Source organism: Populus trichocarpa, chromosome 18 (assembly GCF_000002775.5).
Source record: "Populus trichocarpa isolate Nisqually-1 chromosome 18, P.trichocarpa_v4.1, whole genome shotgun sequence".
Classification (NCBI taxonomy): Eukaryota; Viridiplantae; Streptophyta; class Magnoliopsida; order Malpighiales; family Salicaceae; genus Populus; species Populus trichocarpa.
In genome coordinates this window covers 11,109,536-11,115,535 of record NC_037302.2, presented here as the reverse complement: position 1 = coordinate 11,115,535, position 6,000 = coordinate 11,109,536, and positions in this window count along the sequence as shown.

Here is a 6,000-nt window from a genome sequence, read left to right as displayed (position 1 = left end):
TTTTAAAGTATTTTTTTAATATGTAATTGAAATGTTGTGTCACTTTAGTTTTTGAATCCATCATGTAAAGTATTTTTTCCTCTTTTAAAACACTTTTTTCCATCTAAAGTTTATGTTTTTCTTCAACCAAAAAGTGAATTTTGTTGATCTGTTTTTCATAATGTAGCCAAAAATAAGAAATTCAGAAAACTGCTTTCTAAAAAAACATTTCTCAACAAACAAACAAGGCTTATAGATGCATAGTGTTTGAACCATACCAAAGTGCTCATAAGTTGACAAGCTTTGTTATAACTTGATTTTGACTTTTTTTTCCCAGCATATTTCAAAAAAAAAAAAAGGGGAGGATTAGTGAGTGGAATGAAAAGGAAAAAAGAAAGAGAGAGAGAGACACCAAGATAACGTTGAGAAGGATGAGGAGTAATAAAAAAATCATAATAATTTAAAAATATAAAATTTTAAGGAAAAAAAGATAAAAAGAATTTAAAAATCTAAAAATAAACACTACATATAGTCCAAAATAGGGAGGGAGAGAGGTTAGATAGAGAAAATTCAAAAATAAAAAAGGAAGAGAAAATTCACGAGAGAGAGAGAGCAGAGAATCAGAGAAGAAAAAAAGAGGAAAAAAAAAAGGTCCCCGTGACCTGAAAAAAGAGAGAGGATAGAATGAAACCCTAGCTTTATCATTTTCTTCCCCACTCATAGCCGCCCTTCACCAGCAATCACCCCCGCCAGCCACTCATAAAATTGTCATTCGCCAGCCACCAGCTCCCACGTCTCTCCTCCATGTTGTTTTCCTTTTTTGCTTGTGGTCGTGTTTAGTTTTTTGTGTTGCAATGTCCCATTGTTTGTTTTTTTAATGATGATATTGATTTTCCTGTGATTGTTTTTGTCAGAAAAAGATTACAATAAAAGTTTTCAATGATTCTTTTTACCTAACGGTCATAGTTATCAAATCTAATTTGAGATTAACTCAATTAAGAAGCCGGGTCTAAGTTACGAGAATTATTGCAAATTAACTTTTCAATAATTATTACAAATTAACTTGGAAAAATTTAAAAAAATATATTTAAAATTTTAATATTTTATATGAAAAAATTAAGAAATAATTCATGTTAATATAAGCTATAAATATTATAAATAATAAAGTTCAAAAATTATTTCAAAATATAAAAAGATACTATCTTATTATGTTATCCTTTTAAATTGAAGTATTTAAATCAAAATATTTTTTTTATCCAATATTAAAAAAACATAACTTTTATATATATATATATATTAAAGGGTTTCAACTTCTATATTAAAAAAATAAAACATTCTTCTAGTATTTATATAGTGAACTTTGAAAAGGGTTAATAACCAACTAAAAAAGAGGGGTTTTTGGTTAGAGAAAAAACACATTTGAAAAAAAAAATCTCATCGGGTTTTGCCGGGTCGTCTTGGTCACGGGTCAACCGGGTTTGACTATTTTTTGCTCCTGCCGGTCTTTCACCTTACTCGAAGCGGTCCAACCACTGGGTTGACCGATCCTAGTTCCGGATCGACCTGTTGGGCTGGTCGAGTTTAATAACTACGTATAAAAGTGTGTGTGAATATATATAACACAGATTTGATATATGAATTGAAGGGTGCTCCTTGATGAATATCTTTTTCATTCACTTTTCGCCATTCAATAAACCGCTATTCCACTTGCATAGTTAGGTGAATATAATAATAATAATAATAATAATAATAATATACCATGAAAACTATTTCAGCTTTTATTTCTTATGTATGTTTTTTTTTAATTAATGAATGGAAAATGCTTATTTATAATTTTTTTTATGGGCGAAGATATATTACTCATTATTATGAGTGAATAGCTAGGTTAATCATGACCTTACCAAGGCTCATAAAATATGAATAGAGGCTTTCAAGCTTATTTTGAATATAATTAAAGAAAATAAGCTTGAAGTTCATTTAATCATTTACCATCCTCTTGAGTTAATACCTTAAATTTTAAAAGTGAGGATTAAGTTCTATTATTAGACTTGGGTCTCGAATCACTCTTTTGAGTTTTAGTAGTTTTTTTTCTTTAATAAGAAAGAAATATATACTAGTTAAGATAAACTTTAGTAAAAGCATAATAGATACATTTATCATTGAAAATAAATAACAATGCAACCTATTTTAAATATGATGCTTTGTCGTGATTTTTATCTTTCATTTGACATAATCAGCCTCTTACTAAAAAATCTTTGAATATCAATTAGGGTTTCTAGTTAATATAAAAACTAGACAACAACTTTTTTTTTATTATTTTTACCTTTAATTCGTTGATATATCGCCTTTAACTCGACATATCTCATGAGACACTTGTCAAGAAGAAAAAAAAGAAATCATATTCATTGATTCATATGTATTGAAACAAACTAAACTTTTCATACAATTATTTCCTTTTTAATTGTTGTGTACGTGAAATGTAGAGGTAATTCTCTCTGTCTTATATATATATATAATCATTTTCAAATTAAAAAGGAGTAATCATTTCCCTTTTGTGTGTGTATTACTTATATATATGTGATAATACAATCTTCTTCTGCTAATGAAATAATCATGAAAGTTTGATTTGCAAAATCAAAATTGTAGTGTGAGATGAAATATACGTGTATCACATGGAAACATAGAAAATAGGGTAAGCATGTCCGCTTTCAATACCACTAATATTTTTATTACAATTCTAGTAATAAACACAATGTCATTAATCTTTTTTTTTCTAGCATTTTTAAATCTGTATTAGATCTGATTTGTTACTTTTTTCTCGTCAATTGATAAACTATCATTTTCTTTATTATAAGTCACCACCCTGGATACCTTAAAATTTTGTTAACTATGTATTCAATAATTCTTTTCAGATAATCATAAATCATGCTTTAAATTAACCGTATACATTGTCTCATTTTAAAAACCACAACTCCTGCTTTTATTGAAACATGTTACTCGATTTATTTATATACTCCTAACTCATGGTCTATATCGATTATGCATTCATTAATCCATTTCAATAATCATATCTAGTGCTTCAATTCAATTAGAGATTTATTAATCTCATATCATACCCATAACTCATGTTTTAATTTGATTATAGATTCATTTATCTCATTTAATTTCATTTACTCAAGCTTTGATTCAACTTCTGGATTCATTAATCCATTTCATTTCCCTATGCATGGCTTATGCCTTAAAATAACCACACTCATTTACCAAATTCAATACCTTTCAGTCGACCTTATCTTAATCATAGGATTTATTATCTCAATTTCATGATCACGGCTTTTACTTTACAAAAATTGTATTCATTTACCCAATTCAACTATCATCATAACTCATTATTCTACATATATTACCTAGATCCCCAGAGTGATTTTGATACTCAAAATTCATACCTTACATCTATTGTATTCACCAATTTATTTCAATACCATAATTTATGTTTTACGTTAACTATAACTTCATTAATTTATTTCCATAATTTTAGCTTGGAGTTTACATCAACCATGATTGTTTATTCATTTTAATAGTTATCATTTCATGTTTTATGTCATTGTACATTCATAGATCTATTTCAATAATCATAGTTTGAGATTTACATCGACTATATTCAATGACCCACTTCAATATTTGAGATCTATACATTACATATATTAGATAGTCATTAATTTATCTCAACACTTATAACATGTATTGTACATCAATGATGTACTTATCAATTCAATGGATAATTTTGGTTTATGTTTTACATCATCCACATTCACCAATTCTTCTCATTACTTGTAACTTGTGCCTTTGAATAATTTTAGCCCTTTCCATCTCGACTAGTATAAGTTTAAATTAAAAGTCATTGCCATAAAGGTGTATTTTTTATTATAGCATTTTTTTCACCTCAAATGCACAATATATCTAATATCATTTCTTGCCCTTAAAGCATGATTCATTTGATATTGTTTTCCCGCCCTAAAGGTATAATTCATTTGATACCATTCCCCTCCCCAAAGGCATAATTCATTTGATATCATTCCTCATTCCAAACACATTCAACAATCTATACAATAGTCTATCGTTGCCACTGATTTATCTAGTTTTGTTATTTTCAGGTTCCATTGTTGTGGTCGATTATAATTTATATATTGATTACTGTCATTATGATTGTTCCCATTACATGTTGGTCACTGCCATTGCGGTTGATCACAGTTATCCACAAGTTTTGTTGTTTTAGCCTATGACGATTGAATTCGGGTTATCGCCATTGCGGTCAAACATAATTATCTACTACTAGTTTCGCTGTTATACTCATTCATAATTTTATGTTTTCTTATCGTTTTGATGTGTTGATGTAAAAAATAATTTTTTAAAAATAAAAAAAATATTATTTTAATGCATTTTCAAACAAAAAATACTTTGAAAAGCAACCATTACCACACTACCAAACACCTCATAACCCATAAACATTAAAAATCAAACAATCCCATAAAATTTCACATTTACAACCTTTTCCCAAACACACTTGCAATATGTAAATCATGTATAAAATCCACTGCTCTACAACAATTTACATTTCTCAAATCAATTTCATTATTTTTCACTTTTTTACTCTCATTGCATCAAGTTTACATCAATTTAAATCGTCCATCATTACTTATCCGTTATTTATAGTTTTTCTATTTATAACCTTGCTTGAAAATACACTAAGAAAACCAATTTCATAAATAATAATAATCATTACTCTCTCAAACATTATTACATCAATAATACATACAAATAAATCACAATTGATAAAAATTTATTAATAATTTATTTAGATTTCCTGGGACTCATTCATGGTCAACCTCAAGGTTTTTTTCTTCCCCTAATCTATCTTAATTTTCACCGCAACCAATCATTACATATCCATTAACTAAAAACACCATAATCAAGCATTTTCTCAAATTAAATTTCAAGAATCCTAAATCAATGTAAACTACAAATTCAAATATAATTAAATACAATAACAAAATTCATCTCAAATCATCATCCTCGTACCAATACACATTAATTATATATAATTTATAAACATTGAGATCAATTAAACCAATATCCCTTTTCTCTCTAATTTGGCAAGTCCTTAACTCCCCATGACACCAAGTTTTTCTTTTCAGCTCTCTATAATTTCACATTCATCACAACTCATTTCACACCAATTAACAAATTTAAAACTAATTTTGCAATTTTCTTAATTTTTTACTAAGAACCCTAACTTGAAAGATTTGGGAATTTCATTTAAAATTGCTTAAAATCTTAATCAATTATAAAACTCATAGTAAAGAATACATTAATAATCAATTTTAGTGTCAAAACAACTTCCTTGCAAGCTTTAGCTTCCAACTCCTTTCTTTTTCAATTCATTTGTTTCCTTTTCTCTATAGCCGAAACTACATCTCTCTCTTCTCTTCCCAACCAAATTTGCGGCCTCCAAGGTAGTTTCTTTCTTAACGTCCTCTCATTTTCCATCTCACTGGCCAATTTCCCAAAGAAAAACCAAGAACAAGGAGAAGAAGAAATAAGCTAGGGTCTCTCCCCCTTTAATTCCAGCTGCACGTAAGTTTACGAAGGGGGAATAAGAAATTTTTATCTTATTTATAATTTTACCATTACTAATGGTCCACGTGTTAATTTTTGATATTTTCTCTTGGTGACCGGTAAATTATATGGACTTTTTAAATACTGAATGACGTGAAATTCTAACTCTAAGATAGAACAACATGTTTGGAGATATTTTGAGAAATTTCAGCCTAATCCAACAATTAGATTAAAAGTTATCCTTGATAACATAAAACTAAATAAATTTACACTAAAATCTGAATTTGCTTATTCAACCTTTTCTTGAATCATATTATTTTTCATAATGTTTATTTACTTGAATCGTTAAGATTTTCAAACTAATTCATTAGAAATTTTCATAATCTTTTGATTAAAAATTGCACAATT